The sequence below is a fragment of the Mesoplodon densirostris genome, chromosome 1, assembly GCF_025265405.1.
Source record: "Mesoplodon densirostris isolate mMesDen1 chromosome 1, mMesDen1 primary haplotype, whole genome shotgun sequence".
Classification (NCBI taxonomy): domain Eukaryota; kingdom Metazoa; phylum Chordata; class Mammalia; order Artiodactyla; family Ziphiidae; genus Mesoplodon; species Mesoplodon densirostris.
In genome coordinates, this window is record NC_082661.1 from 200,249,593 (window position 1) to 200,266,476 (window position 16,884).

The 16,884-nt window shown below is 36.8% G+C and overlaps 1 protein-coding gene across 10 annotated transcripts in view; it reads left to right on the forward strand.

Moving 5' to 3' along the window:
* Positions 1–16,884, forward strand: part of ARHGAP24 (Rho GTPase activating protein 24) — a 492,969-nt gene that overhangs the window by 451,938 nt on the left and 24,147 nt on the right. The window lies entirely within an intron of this gene.

The window sequence follows — 16,884 nt, forward strand, 5'->3', positions numbered from 1 at the left end:
CTGGCTAATGGTTTATTGATTTTGTTTATCTTCTCAAAGAACCAGCTTTTAGTTCTATTGATCTTTGCTCTTGTTTTCTTTGTTTCTATTTCATTTATTTCTGCTCTGATCTTTATGACTCTTTCCCTCTACTACCTTTGGGTTTTGTTTGTTCTTTCTCTGGTTCCTTTAGGTGTAAGGTTAGATTGTTTATTTGAGATTTTTCTTGTTTTTTGAGGTAGGATTGTATTGTTATAAACTTCCCTGTTAGAACTGCTTTTGCTGCATCCCATAGCTTTTGGGTCATTGTGCTTTTGTTGTCATTTGTCTCTAGGTACTTTTTGATTTCCTCATTGATTTCTTCAGTGATCTCTTTGTTATTTAGTAATGTATTATTTAGCCTCCACGTGTTTGTGCTTTTTACTGTTTTTTTCCCTGTAATTGATTTCTAATCTCATAACATTGCCATCAGAAAAGATGCTTGATATGATTTCAATTTTGTTAAATTTACCAAGGTTTGATTTGTGACCCAAGATGTGATCTATCCTGGAGAATATTACATGTGCACTTGAGAAGAAAGTGTAATCTGCTGTTTTCAGATGGAATGTCCTATAAATATCAATTAAATCTCTCTCATCTATTGTGTCACTTGAAGCTTGTGTTTCCTTATTAATTTTCTGTCTATATGATCTGTCCATTGGTATAATGAGGTGTTAAAGTCTCCCACTGTTATTGTGTTGCTGTCAGTTTTCTCTTTTATAGTAGTTAGCAGTTGCCTTATGTACTAAGGTGCTCCTATGTTGGGTGCATATATATTTATAACATTATATCTTCTTCTTGGATTGATCCCTTTATCATTATGTAGTGTCCTTCCTTGTCTCTTGTAACAGTCTTTATTTTAAAGTCTAATTTATCTCATATGAGTGTTGTTACTCTAGCTTTCTTTTGATTTCCATTTGCATGGAATATTTTTTTTCCATCCCCTCACTTTCAGTTTGTATGTGTCCCTAAGTCTGAAGTGAGTTTCTTGTAGACAACACATATATGGGTCTTGTTTTTGTAACCATTCAGCAAGCTTGTGTCTTTTGGTTGGAGCATTTAATCCATTCATGTTTAAGGTAATTATCAGCATATATGTTCCTATTACCATATTCTTAATTGTTATCGGTTTGTTTTTGTAGGTCTTTTTCTTCTCTTGTGGTTCCCACTTAGAGAAGTTCCTTTTGTTGTACAGCTGGTGGTGCTGAATTCTCTTAGCTTTTTCTTGTCTGTAAAGCTTTTGATATCTCTTTCGAATCTGAATGAGATCCTTGCTGGGTAGAGTAATCTTGGTTGTAGGTTCTTCCCTTTCATCACTTTAAATATATCGTGCCACTCGCTTCTGGCTTGTAGAACTTCTGCTGAGAAATCAGCTGTTAACCTTATGGGAGTTCCCTTGTATGTTATTTGTCATTTTTCCCTTGTTGCCTTTAATAATTTTTCTTTGCCTTTAATTTTTGTCAGTTTGATTATTATGTGTCTCAGTGATGTGTCTTTGTGTGTCTCTCCTTGGGTTTATCCCGCCTGGGACTCTCTGCACTTCCTGGACTTAGGTGGTTATTTCCTTTCCCATGTTAGGGAATTATTCGACTATAATCTCTTCAAATATTATCTTGGGTCCATTCTCTCTCTCCTTCTGGAACCCCTGTAATTCAAATGTTGGTACATTTAATGTTGTCCCAGAAGTCTCTTAGGCTGTCTTCAATTCTTTTCATTCTTTTTTCTTTATTCTTTTCCATGGCAGTGAATTCCACCATTCTGTCTTCTAGGTCACTTATCCGTTCTTCTGCCTCAGTTAGTCTGCTTGATTCCTTCTAGTGTATTTTTCATTTCAGTTATTATGTTGTTCACTCTGTTTGTTTGTCTTTAATTCTTCTAGTTGTTTGTTTTTTAATTCTTCTAGGTCTTTGTTAAACATTTCTTGCATCTTCTGGATCTTTGCCTCCATTCTTTTCCTGAGGTCCTGGATTATCTTCACTATCATTATTCTGAATTCTTTTTCTGGAAGGTTGCCTATTTCCACTTCATTTAGTTGTTTTTCTGGGGTTTTATCCTGTTCCTTCATCTGGTACATAGTCCTCTGCCTTTTCATTTTGTTTATCTTTCTGTGAATGTGGTTTTCATTCCACAGGCTGCAGGATTGTATTTCTTCTTGCTTCTACTGTCTGCCCTCTGGGGTATGAGGCTCTCTGACCTTAGGTAATTCTTATATACATGGTACTCTAACCACAACTTGTGAAATAGTAGCCAGACTATGGGCTGCAAGAGTGTAGGTTAAAGTGAAACTGATCATTTGAAGTGATGTGCCTCAGTTTTCTCATATATGAAATTGAGAAAAAAGTTTAACCTCATGGCACTAATGAAAGCAACATATTATTTCTGACTAAGCTAAGCAAGTCTTACCCTACTTTGAAAGATGAATTACTTTCTGGGGTGTACAGTTTATGTGTAAAATATAAAATTTCCTATCTGCTAAAATAGGTCTGAAAGTTTAGAACAGCCTGAAAAGTACATCCTTGCACCTATGCTTTGATCCATGTGAAAACTCAAACACTGGGGAGTTCGGTAATGCACTACAGGTATAGAGCCTTTGTATCATAGTGTGAATAAAGATCTACTGGTTAGGTCTGATGGAAGAAAGTGAAGAAAGAAAATACTAGCTTGAGGACATGTGGATAGGTAAAGGGTTGGAAAAGCAAAGAACAGGCTCCCAGGAGTTTGCCTAAGGCAAGCCCTGAACTTGTAGATGGCAAACTGGCTACCTGTTTTCAGCAACCAAAATGATTCTCCAAAGTTCAGAAAAAGACCAGCCCTCCAAAGTCCTAGGCATCTGTTTAGCTGTGGTAACTCCTAATGTTTCTATATTTCAATGCAGTTCTTAGATATTATGATGGCTTGACAAGATTGATAACCATTGTCTTAGAGTACTTCTCAAATGTCTGTCATTCACATAGGACCATCCTGACTTTAGCCATATTCATATAACACCTGTACTTGGTTACTGAACTTTTTCTTTAAGTTTATTCACTGTTTTTTAAATCAATTTTGTTGTAAAAGGAACTTGATATCATTTTTTAGTTGAAAATCAGCACTTGCTATAAATAAAAGTTTAATATAGCACAAATGCAATAGCCACAAAGAGGATATTAAATGCCATCTGAATACAGATGCTTTGGGAAGACTCTGACCCTTTGGACCTCTGTTTATTTGATGAAAGTGGAGATTGGCACATGCTAGGACCACTTGAACACGTCTCTCATCCCCAACTGATACTTCCTACTTGTTATAATCAGGAGAACTGAAAGGCAATCGAGAATGGGCTAATGTTCCTACTGTGTAATTTAATGTATCTTAGTGTCCTGTCCGTGTGGCACCTGACTTGGAATAGCCCGCGCTTTGGGAAGTACAGTCAGATTGCTCTTTGCTAGCACTGACAGGCTGACTTCCCTGAATTCTTGGCTTCTTATCTAATTTGAACCATGGGTGTAACTTGTAAGGGTTCCATGAAACCCCCTTGTAAACATACCAAGGTCTGAAAAATTACTGAGCTTTAAGGGAAAATATTCCATATGTGGAAAATACTCACCCGAATGGATACTTACTAAATATTTTACATAAGACAGGTTGTTAGCTAGAAATCTGTCATGTTCCATTGTGCTTACTCTGTTAAGGATGTATCTAAAAAGCTAGTACACGTGAAGTGGGGGAACTGAATTACACCTTCCTTTCAATTTAGCTTTGAATAAATTTAAGTTCACTTCCAATGAAACCTGATTGAGTGATGAAGAAAAATAACCAATTAACCAAGAAGTTTCCCAGTATTTGGCGTATCTATCAATTGGCATTTGTGTACTTATTTGCAAGGAAGCAGTGTAGGAATAAGAGTTCAGGCTTTGATGAGAAGCAGGTACCATTTACTACCTATGTTAACAATCTGAGACTAGTTACTTAACTTCTCCAAATTCCCAGTTTCCTCATATGTAAAATAGAAATAACACTTAACCCCCTCAGAATTGTTGTATTCATGAATTTAAAAATAAAACAAAATAGAACAAAAACACCAGGAGTAAGTGGTACAGTGTGAAGAAGACACTTAGCACATTTATTGTCATTGTAAGTATCATGATGTTGGTGATGATGGTTTTAACATTTTGTATGACAAGGAAAAGTAATATCCTGAACCCATAAATACATAAACCATTGCTTAACCATAAACTCTTAAGTGTTTTTAATCCAGAATATCTTCATTTCTGTTTTGAAATCTCCATAGCAATTCCTACTGAAAGAAATAAGATACCTATAATATTTTATGTTCTGAAAGTGTGTTTTTGTGTATCTTGTAAGTCAGATTGTAAATATTCTTGTATGAGTTTGGTGAAAGTACATCCCTTAAAGGTATATATTTTCTGAAATAAATTTATTGAGTCATATTTTACATATCATGCAATTCACCAATTTCAAGGATACAATTCAATGATTTTTAACAAATTTACCTAGTTATGCAACCATTACCATATATTGGGTTTAGCACATTTTCATCACCCAAATAGCGCCTTTTATACCATTTACTGTTATTCCCAGCAGCACTTCCTCCCCAGGCAACCACTAATGTACTTACTTCCTGTCACTATAGATTTTCCCTTTTCTGGACATTTTGTATAAATAGAATTATTCAATACATGGTCTTTTGCATCCAGCTTTTTTCTCTTAGCATAATGCTTTTGATATTTGTCCATGTTATAGCATGTATCAATAGTTTGTTGCTTTGCATTGATGAATATAATTTTTTTTTTTTTTTGGCTGTGTTGGGTCTTCGTTTCTGTGTGAGGGCTTTCTCTAGTTGCGGCGAGTGGAGCCCACTCTTCATCGCGGTGTGCGGGCCTCTCACTATCGTGGCCTCTCTTGTTGTGGAGAACAGGCTCCAGACGCACAGGCTCAGTAGTTGTGGCTCACGGGCCTAGTTGCTCCGTGGCATGTGGTATCTTCCCAGACCAGGGAAGCAGGCAGATTCTCAACAACTGTGCCACCAGGGAAGCCCCGATTAATAGAATTTTATTTTGTAGATATACTACAGTTTGTTTATTCATTCATCAGTTGGTCGATATTTCACTAGTTTCTGTTTTGTGGCTTTTATGAAGAATGCTGCTGTGAACATGCATGTACAAGTTTTTGTGTGGACATGTTTTCATTTCTCTTGGGTGTATACCTAGAAGTAGAATTGCTAGATCTACATTTAACATTTGGGGAATTGCCAAACTGTTTCCCAAAGTGGCTGCAACATTTTATATTCAACCAGCAGTGTCTGAGTGTTCCAATTTTTTATCCTAGCCATTCTGGTGAATGTGAAATGGTATCTCATTGTTGTTTTAGTTTGCATTTCCTTAATGACTACTGATGTTGTGTATTTTTTTATGTGCTTATGAGCCATTCATGCATACACTTTAGAAGGTATATGGTTTTTAAATGTTTGATTTTTCTGGTTATCTTGATAATTTATTATAAGGAAATGGTTGAAAAATTGCTAAACAATCAAAATAGTGTTCTGGGAATTGAGATAAACATCTGTGATATCATGAGAGTATGCCTATGCATACTCATGAGGATCTCACTGTGGATATTCATTGAAAACTCTGTATTTATAAAGTAAAATTCTACATGTATGACTATAATATGAACTCAAAGAAAGTAGAGGATTTTGACTCGTGATCACCTTTTTTATCCCTAGCACCTAGAACAGTGTCTCACACAATGTAGGCATTCAATAAACCTTTGCTGAATAAATGGATGCAAGGAGTATATTTTGAATATATTTGTTGGGTAAAAGAGTGCAAATATTTCTGATATCTCAATAAGTAGACAACTCATGTTCTTATTTTCATAGATTAGAATTCAGGAAATTTGAAAATTGTCATGTTTCAAAACAACTTCTAAAATTCTGTTAAAATCTCATTTTTGTCAACTCAAGCAAAATGCCTGCCGATGTTAATGTGGAGTCATAATCTTATGAATGGGAACACAATTTCATAAAAGCCACAGATCTAAATTAAAACCAGTACCTTTGTTTGTTTTGTATTCCAGAAATGCTCCATGAATATGGATGCATTATACTTCCAAAGGGAACTAGATTTTGATTTATAACAAAACAACAACGAAAAAATAAAAACAAACCCCCTAACTTCTGCTCAATACAATTTGTTTGTCTCTCTTCTTCCCGCTTACACTGACCTCTCTTAAATATAGTCCTAGTAGATAACAGCACTAATATAATACATATCTGTATATGTGGTAGCAAAGTATCCTTTCCAACAAAGAGCATGACAGCATTTATTAGGAGAGTCACAATAAATACATAATTGGATCCTTTTAAAGCTTTTTAGTCTTTCCCCCAATACGTATATATACACACAAATTAATAAACTGGAAAGGTATCATTTTAGCTCTTATGTGGAGAATGCTTTTGTGTTGTAATAAAAGACTATTGAAGTGTTCAGAGTAGTAACATGTTCTGCGTGGACTTGAACAGTTTGGGTGTTGATTTTGTATATTCACCTGGATATGCCAGAAAACCCTTTTAAGTTCCCTCTAACACCATGAGTTACAGATTCAACAGTGTAAAATTAGGCATTTCTTTATTCATCTCCTTTATAACAGGGGTCCCCAGCTCCCGGGCCGTGGACCTGTACGGGTCCGCAGCCTGTTAGGAACCGGGCCGCACAGCAGGAGGTGAGCAGCGGCAGAGCGAAGCTTCATCTGCTGCCCCCCCCCATTGCTCCCTAGAGCCTTGCATTACCGCTTGAACCATTCCCCCGCCCCCGCCCCCGTCCGTGGAAAAATTGTCTTCCGCAAAACGGGTCCCTGGTGCCAAAAAAGTTAGGGACCGCTGCTTTATAAGGCACAAAGGTTTCGTTTCCTACCTTATTGACTTTATTAGAAGAAAATAAGTATTCTGGAAAAGACTGTTTGCATCCTTTATTGTTTATCCTAGAATCAGATAATCAAAATTTTCCAGTCTTGTGATGGTTACAAAAGGAAATAAACAACATGCAAAAGAGTCAGCGTTAAAGACACATTAATAAGAAAAAAAAGTTAGATTAAGGAAATTTTGCTATTTAGTTTTCATTAACTAGAAAAATTACTGGTGATATTTAGCTCTGTTTTATTTTTATTTAAAAATGGAAATATTAAATTATGTTCATGGATTTTAAATGCTGTTGGGGAAATTTTAAAATATATTTTTTCCATAAATATACCCTGTCAGCATCAGAACATCAGTAATGGTTCTCTGGGACATTCTTGGTTGCATAATCTGAAATCTCTCAGGAAAAAAAATTAATTGTTGAATGTATTATGATGATGACATTTCCTTTGTTTCTCCTGAAAATCCATCTGCAGAGTTTAGTAAAAGGAAAAATATGTAGGCAGACAACATAAAATTGTAAAGTAACTGAATACAGCTGTAACTTCTCTATTTTAGCTAAGCCAATTTCATTGTTTGCCAAGATTTTGAAGATCATATGAAACTGAAATTACAACCCATAACGTTTTAAGTTCAGGGTACAATTGAAACAAGCAAGGGTTATGTGATAAAGTCTCTGGTACATACAATTACCAATGTAAAGACATGAAAACTAATAGAGCCACAGAGGTTTCTCTGTGAAAGAATCCTTTGCATCTGTACATCAGGAGTAAAATATTAGGAAAGATAGCATATCCCATTTAAGCAAGAAATGTGGAAGATCACCATTTACATTTCATTAGATAATTGCATAATCACAGTATACTTAGAGAATGTATATTATTCCTTCCAGTTGTCTTTATTTCTGAGACATTTCTGGGGGAAACGTGAGATGGGCAAGAAGTGTCCTAATCCACCTCTCTCAAACTAGAGTCACATAATGTAATGAATAGTAAGTGCTATTTGTTCACTGTAACTTAAAATTTTCTGTAAATGAGTTTTCTTGTGTCTCTTACTATGAGTAGTTTCTTTATATCCACCTGAAAATAGGTCACCTGAATTGACAACAATCTTCTAAGTTTTTTAATCATTTATACAATTCCTGGCATATATTTTACACTTCGGGAATTTAGGAAATTATGTTTCACAGAACAGCCAGAGAAAGTGTTAATGCAATGGATATTATTCCATCGTGACTCCCAACCTAGATTAGGAATGCCTATGTTTTTTAAAAATCATGAGCAAATTAACTACTTCTTCCATTAACAGCTATAGATACTCTCTGGAATCTCAAAGGCTTGAGCTTTCTCTTGAGACAATTATGAATAAATTCAGTAAAGTTCTACTGGCACTGAGAGAGAACAAAGTCCAACATGCACAGTCAATCAAGGAGAGGCTTGATTCTTTTTCTTCATACCATGAAACCAACTGGATATGTTTACAAAAATTCTACAAAGAATTATATATATATATATATATATATATATGTGTGTGTGTGTGTGTGTGTGTGTGTGTGTGTGTGTGTGTGTGTGTAGTACCTGTGTGTGTCTGTGTGTGTGTAGTATGTGTATATATGTATATATAGTATGTGGATACAAGCACACTTATAATAGAGTCTCTCCAGTTTGCAAACAGGCTATCTCTAACCTCTTTATCATTCGTGACTTTCAAGTAATTCCTTAGATCAATACATATTCTAAGCAATTATATACATTATCGATATGAATAGGGTCTTAGTTTAATAAGAAAATCTTTGTGGCTCCTTGACCTCAGATTTATTTTCTATGTGAAAAAATTTTTTTCATAACATGGGTCTTAGGAGCTTGGACAGTATTAATGTCATTTATAGTAGAAGAATGCAACATGTGTGTTTGAATGTTACTTCTAAGTTGAATTTGGATATAACATTGAACCTTGAATATCAAGTCACCAGGGCTATTGTGAACTCATTTTAATAGTCATGTTCATTCACTTTGTAACTGACAACATATTTCTGTAATTAATTAATTTAACTTTTTGAGATATAATTGACATATAACACTGTGTAAGTTTAAGGTGTACAGTGTGTTGGTTCAATACGTTTATATGTTGCAATATGATTGGCATGTTGCCTAGCACCTCTATCAGGTCACATAATTATAATTTCTTTTCTGTAGTGAGAACAATTAAGGTCTAGTCTCTTAGCAAATTTGACATTTATAATACAGTATTGTTGACTGTATTCACTATGCTGTGTGTTAGATCTCCAGAACTTATCTACTATTTGCATCTAAAGGTTTTAGTTAGGTTTTTTGTGTTGTTGTCGTTGGAATTGAATGCTTATGTATGTACAAGGCAGTCTGTTAAAATAGTTATACTGATGTAATGTTACTGTAAGGAAACTTGTCTGAATGTTTTACTTCAAGCCTTTTAAACACCTCAATCGCATTAGCCTTTCCACTCCGGTGAACTCACCTTGGTTCTATGATGGAAAAAGTCAGATTTTATTTTTATTCTTCAGTCTAAATTTTTTAAATTAATTAATTAATTAATTTTTGGCTGTGTTGGGTCTTTGTTTCTGTGTGAGGGCTTTCTCTAGTTGCGGTGAGCGGGGGCCACTCTTCATTGTGGTGCGCGGGCCTCTCACTGTCACAGCCTCTCTTGTTACGCAGCACAAACTCCAGACGTTCAGGCTCAGTAGTTGTAGCTCCCGGGCCTAGTTACTCTGCAGCATGTGGGATCTTCCCAGACTAGAGCTCGAACCCGTGTCCCTTGCATTAGCAGGCAGATTCTCAACCACTGTGCCACCAGGGAAGCCCTACATTTTTAATTTACTTAGAGATATTAGAGTGTGGCTATTTATAAAGTGAATCAATGCTCTCAAACACTAATCCAAACTAACTAAATGACGTCACCTCTAATGACTAATCTATACAATAAGTATATATGTTTCTTTGTAATGTATATTTATCTGTATATGCTTAAACATTTGCCTTTTGTATTCATATGTAGTATTCAAAAGCTATACAAGGCATTTTACTTGTCATTTATATTTATTTGGTACAAGTGATTACCACTTGGATGTGTATGTTCAGGGGTCTAGGGTGGGAAGACAGGCTTGTAGCAGAAAGACCAATGAATATGCTGTTATATTAATGGAGATAAGTGATAACTTGAACTTGAGCAGTGTCAACGAGACTGCTGAGGAGGGAACAGATTCATGAGGTATAACATTAGAATATATAGGATCCAGTCATTTGTATTTTACAAACTTTCCAGGTGATTCCAATGTGCAGCTTAGTCTGAGAATCACTAGTCACTGTTAGATTTAGAATCTCAGAAAAAGAAAAATTTAGGTTTACTTCTAAGTTTCTTGTTTGTTTCTGTAAATGGTGATGCCATTCATGGTTGAGAAAATGGTAAAGGAGGAATAATTTTATTGCAAGGTTTTTGTTGTTGTCCAGCGTTGTTTATATGGAGTTCAGAGTGTGTATGGAACGTCTAAGAATTCAGTGGAAAGGTCTGGTTTGGAGATGTATACTTTGTAGTCATTGTAGAAAAGTGATTGTCGAACTTAGGGATTTAGCCAGGGTATGTACACAGAGTCAAGGAGAATAATACTTAGAGGCCAGCAGAGGAAGAAAAGCTTGGGAGCTGACTAGGAGAAGGTGAGTGAGGTGACAAAAAAACAATGAAATGAGAGACTTGCCTGGGGGAAATATTTGTCAGAAATAGCAAATGGATGAATATCCATGAATTTTTTTTTCAGTTTGGGGCTGTAGTTACTTTCTATTTGAGGGATCTATGATGTAGAATCACCAAAGTCAGACTGCTCACAGGAATTTCTTCCTTCAGCTACACAACAGGGCAATTTATTTGTTACTTTGAGTATCTTATATGCGTATAGGGGTATGTGTGTGTGTATGGTATGTTATATTGTATATAAAACTGTCAAATATTCTTTTTATGTGATTAGCTAGCATTTTAAAGGGGGAGTCTATATACACATAAGTAATTACATACATACAAGTAATCCTAGAAGTAGGAAAGAAAATGTCAATGTAACAGTTTGGTTTAAGCATGAACAACATCTCCCCACCAGCATTCCTCCCACCTCTTCCATCATGAACACTGGAGAGATAAGTATGTAACTAGTCAGTGCCAATGGAGTAGCCAGATTTAAACTTGTGACCATGACACATTAGAAGTGCCTCCTTATTTGGAAGTTTTCAACCTCAAATACATGTTCTATGTTAATATCCCTTGACCTTGGCAACATATGAAAACTGAGGAGCTTTTAAAAATCTCAATGTCCAGGCTTCACCCAGACCAATTATATCAGAATATACAGGACCCAATCATCAGTATTTTGAAAAACTTTCCAGGTGACTCCTGTGTGCAACCAAGGTTGAGAATCAATTTCTTCTATGTCACATTGGTCAATCTGACAATATTTCCACAAATCTACATTATCTGAAAGCATATTTCTATCTTTCTGATGACATCTCATTACCTAGTACTCTGGCATGGTTTTATAGGTAAGTTCACAAGATGCAGATTTGGTGCATCTGCTATAACAAAACACCACAGACTGGGTGGCTTAAACAACAGAAATTTACTTTTCTCACAGCTCTGGACGCTGAAAGCCTGACACCAGCGTGCCAGCATGGTTGGGTTCTGGTAAAGGCTCTCTTCTTGACTTGTAGATGGCTGCCTTCTTACCCTGTGCTCACATGGCCTTTCCTCCTGCATGTGCATGGGAGTAAGGCGGTAGGGAGCAAGCTTACTGGCGTCTTTTATTGTAAGGACACTAATCCCATCAAACCAGAGTCCCACCCTGATGACTTCATCTAACCCTAATTACCTCCCAAAGGTTTCATCTCCAAATACCATCACATCACATCAGAGGCTGAGCCTTCAACATACGAATTTGGGGGAGACAACAATTCATTCCATAGTAAGGGTTGTCTTGCTGCTCTCTGCCATCATTGCTTTTAAACCAGGAGGTTTCTTTGAGACAAGCACTAATTCAGTGTAGTCCAGACAGATAAAACTGCCCTTTTGTGTTGTATATAATTCAGCAGTGACACTTACATAACTACAGTGAGCCATGACAGTTTAACCAGATTCAAATTTTACTGCCAAAAAGTGTACCATTTTTGACAGATATATAAAAAATAAGTTAGAACAGAACCAGACTTTTCTTGTAAATGTTTAGTTTAGTTTGGAACTGCCTACTGCCTTTGGATTTGCTTTTCTATGTCTTGGTGAATTTGGTGCACAGAACTGCATGTTGTTTAAGACAGTTTGGTGGCAGGCTTCATCTTGGTAATGCTGCTGAATGTTTTCAGTCTCATATATGTTCTTCCCGGAGTTTGACAGATATGACATTATTTTTTCTTAGTTCCAAGCAAATTTTAGGTCATCTCATTGTGTGTGTTTCAAAGAACTTCACAATATCTTTAATAACTCCCTTTGGGGTGCTTGGAAATTCATTCTATTCACTTCAATCAATGGATTATGTTGTGTCCTGTGCAGAGTATCCAGAGTGAAAAATTCCCATTTCTAATTTTTTTTAATTTTTATTTATTTATTTATTTGTTTTTGGCTTCGTTGGGCTCTCTCTAGTTGCTGTCAGTGGGGCTACTCTTTGCTGTGGTGCGCAGGCTCTAGGCACGCGGGCTTCAGTAATTGTGGCATGTGGGCTCTACAGCGCAGGCTCAGTAGTTGTAGCACACGGGCTCATTTGCTCCGTGGCATGTGGGATCTTCCCGGACCAGGGATTGAACCCATGTACCCTGCATTGGCAGGCGGATTCTCAACTGCTGTGCCACCAGGGAAGTCCCCCATTTCTAATTTTGAGGCTTAAAAGTTCTAAGTTTTTTGTCTGTGTAGTATTATACTTGGAATTACTGTGGCATTCTACTTATCTGTGTGTGTGAGTCTGTTTATCAGGGAAGGCAGGGGTGGGGTTAGAGGATGAGCAAGATTGTTGTCACACTCTTTTATCCCTGTTAGGATTAGTAAGGGGCCAATATTGTACATAGATTATAAATAGGCAAGCAATTTCTGAGAAGTATAAAAAGATTCTTAAGATCTCACACCTGTCAGGGACTTAGCAGATAAAAAATACAGAAAATGTTTAAGGAGTAAAACAAATGAGGCATGGGATGGAAACGTGTTGATGGTGATGGGTTAGAGATATAAGCCCAAGGGGGACAAAAAAGATCTATGTTGTTCGTCTCTGTCTCACTTAGCATGTGGCATGAGGTGGTAACACTGTAGGTGTTCGGCAACTATTTGGTGAGTGAATGATAGAACAATCCAAGAATGACCAAAGGAAGACCCTCAAGAATATAAAACTAAGTCAATTATAGAAAGTCTCATGGAATTCACGTTTGATTAAAAAGCACTACAGGATCCAGAAGTAAAGTCCAAGTACAAATTTAAGGTGAAAACAAACCCTATATGTTGATCAATTAAGGGACATATACTACAGAATATCTTCTGGCCTGATAGCTCTTTTACTCAGGATTCCTGGGCCTGTCTCTGCCTCTTTGCTATCATTGGATAGGATGTGCATGATTATATATCTTAATTTCTGAAAACAGATTCTACCACCAGGTGGGTGAAGGAGACCTGAGGTCTAGATAATGAATTTATATTAGCAAGTAGTTTTGAATTTCTACCAAATGAGTGTGACTTTTTTTTTTTTTTTTTTTTTGCGGTACGCGGGCCTCTCACTGTTGTGGCCTCTCCCGTTGCGGAGCACAGGCTCCGGGCGTGCAGGCTCAGTGGCCATGGCTCATGGGCCCAGCCGCTCTGCGGCATGCAGGATCCTCCCAGGCTGGGGCACGAACCTGTGTCCCCTGGATTGGCAGGCGGATTCTCAACCAATGCGCCACCAGGGAAGCCCCAAACTAGTGTGACTTTAAAACCTCTCATATCTCAGCAATTAGCCCCAAGGCATGTTCTGTCAGTGCAGTTTCCTGTTCGTGTACCTAAATGGAGTTAATAACAGGACCTACTCACTGGACAGCTGTGAGGGCCTGAGACAAGGAGAGATGTGTGTAGATGTGTGCTGCTGCTACTGTTGTTGTCATTATTATTATTATTATTAACCAGTTTAGGGATTTTAATTCTCCATTGTGCATCAACTTTTGCTACAATATAGTCACTTCACTTCACTTTGCTGAAGAACATGATGTATTTCTCTGAGGCGAAGACAGCACATCCCACTAGGTACTTTGGGCAATTAACACATCACATTGATATCTACTTAACTGGCTGTACATACTAAAGCAAATATTAATCAGGCAAAGTAGTGGGTTTTCAGTAAGAGATACAAGTCTGCAGAGGTAGATGCAGAAGGTTGTTATTTTGTAGAATAGATATACAAAGAAAATTTTCAGAGAAACATCAGATTTCCCCTTTCAGTGAGTAGCATGCTGGCAATTGGGGCGGATGGACTGTGAGCCTCTTGAGGTGAACTGGAACTGGCAAATGTGTTCAAGTCTTCCCAGAAATGATTGATTTCTTCCATTCGGTGGGAAAGGACAAAGCCAAAAATGAGAACGCTAGGAAAATGGAAAAGTCTCCATTTTTACAAAATAACCTAAGTTTAGTAAAGCCCCTCAGAAACAGTCAAAAAATTTTAAGTTGTTACCTTTAAGCCAAAAATGTAATAACCTTTGTTAATTGAAATAAAAAAGAAAATATATTCGGTTATTTTTTCCTTACCATTTTTATATAACCAACAGTGTATGGGTATATACTTATAATGTTAGAAACTAATGTAATGTATCACTTTAGAGAAGGAATAAAATAATCATCATAGTCCACATCTCTTACCTTGATTCATAGCGCAAATATATCTATTCTTGGAGCATTACTGCAGCTTTGGTGCTAAGAAAATTGCTGTGGATGAAAAATGATTCTGCAGCCTTTCATCCTTCACAATTTTCACACCATCTCAATTAGTTTTACTTTGCAATCATGCCATCTAGTGCTCAAACGTCCTCAGTACTACAGCTCAACTTCATTAGAAGCAAAATAATACAGTATCAGGCAAGTTACATGAAAAACACTGTGCTTGGGGACAGGCATTGTAATGAATAGTCCAGCATTGAGACACTAAAACAGATTTCTTGTTAAATAAATATTTCTTTTTTATCATTATTGTTTCATTAATTTATTGCATTTAATTCATAAATATTTTTGTATATTCTATTTATATAGTCATACAAATTATACATAACATACACCATATATTGAAATTCTACTTATTTTATATTTTATTTTTGTATTCCTTTCTGTGTCTTTCTATAACTTTAACAAAATAGTCATTGAATTTGAAGGCAACACAACCCAACGACCCAGTCATGGATTGGGTTTGATTAGAGTGGATTGGATAGAGTGGAATAAAAAGATGGAAATCGTTTATTGTAATATTTGATTGCATTGCATATCCTGCCTCAGGTTGTGGTTTTGCTACTGCTGATGACTGTGCCTTCAAGGGTCAGGTGCTTCATGACATACCAAGAGAAACACAGAAGGGTTTTGGATTGCATGAAATATAGCAATTTACAATAAAAGAAAAAAACTAGGGTCTTTTTTTCTTTACCATTGAGATTATTTTATATATCTTTAAAAAGAATTTAGGAAAGTATTTTTAGGAATGAATGAACTTGAATAGTTTTCAAGATGTCCCAGAGACATGATTTTTATGTTCTTTACTAGCCTTTAAGATGGCCTCTGTGTTGTCTATCAGTTCAGAAATTTAAGAGAAAAAAATTTATTTCTGTAATTATGAAAAGAATAAAATTGATTAGAGACAGGCCCTATCAAATCACCTCCATCATTTTAGCATCTAAAAAAGGGTGGACAATATACCAGCTCTGACTGACTCTGATGTTAAAATGGAAAACCTCAGCCCTTGCCCTGATTCCAAGGTAGATGAAGTCCTATGGTCCATGAGGATGCTCCCATCTGCTCAGACCTCATCCTCTGAGCTCTTTCTCCCTTAGCCTTTTGTCAGCTCCTCAAGGACAGGACACTCCCTCCCACTTTGGGCTCTGTTTACGTGCCTTGCTTTAATCGGAATGACTTCTTTTATTCTTGGCTCTCATTTAGTTCATTCATACACCCCCTCAGATCTTACCCTGAACATCATTTCTTCAGAGAAGCCCTCCAACCCCTGGATTAGTCCTTTCTTGTTTTTAGATGACACCCCAAATATTTCCTTATTACTACTCACCACACTTTGTAATTATATATTTGTGCTATTATCTACTTTCTGTCTCCTACTCCCACTAGATTATAAATTATGAGCAGCCTAGAATATTCCTTTTTATAACCCCTTAGGGTCCTAGCCACTGTGTTTTCTATAAGGCCTGTTACAGAGAGGTTATGTAGGAGACAGTTGAGGAAATCAACCTAAGAGTCCAAAATTGAGAACTGAGATGCCCATTGTCCCAGCCCATGTAGATTTGTGAAGTCAGCTCTGCTTTTATGTCACCCTTGGGGCAAGAGAATTGTCACTGAGGCAGGAAATCCTGGTGCCTGTATCCCAGCTTCTGAAGGAATACCCCTCAACGACTTGTCACTTCCTGCAGCAGAGTCTGGGATTGGAGTGTTTGTTCCCACCACTTACAGAATCCCTGACTTTGCTCACCACAACTCTTCCCACTTCTTGGGAATCAATTGACCTTTCACTCCCTGACCACCACTCTCCTTCCCACGCTCTTGTTCCTCACCCCAAAAACAAAGCAAAGGAAAACAGAACAAACCCAAACCAACTGCCTCCTCCTGCCTCTACTGTCAGCCATCTTCATGGATTAACAGAGAGATACAGAGAACAAAATATAAATTAATATTTCAGTAAATTATCCTATCACTCTGGTATTCAGCAGAGAATAAAAATAAATTTTACA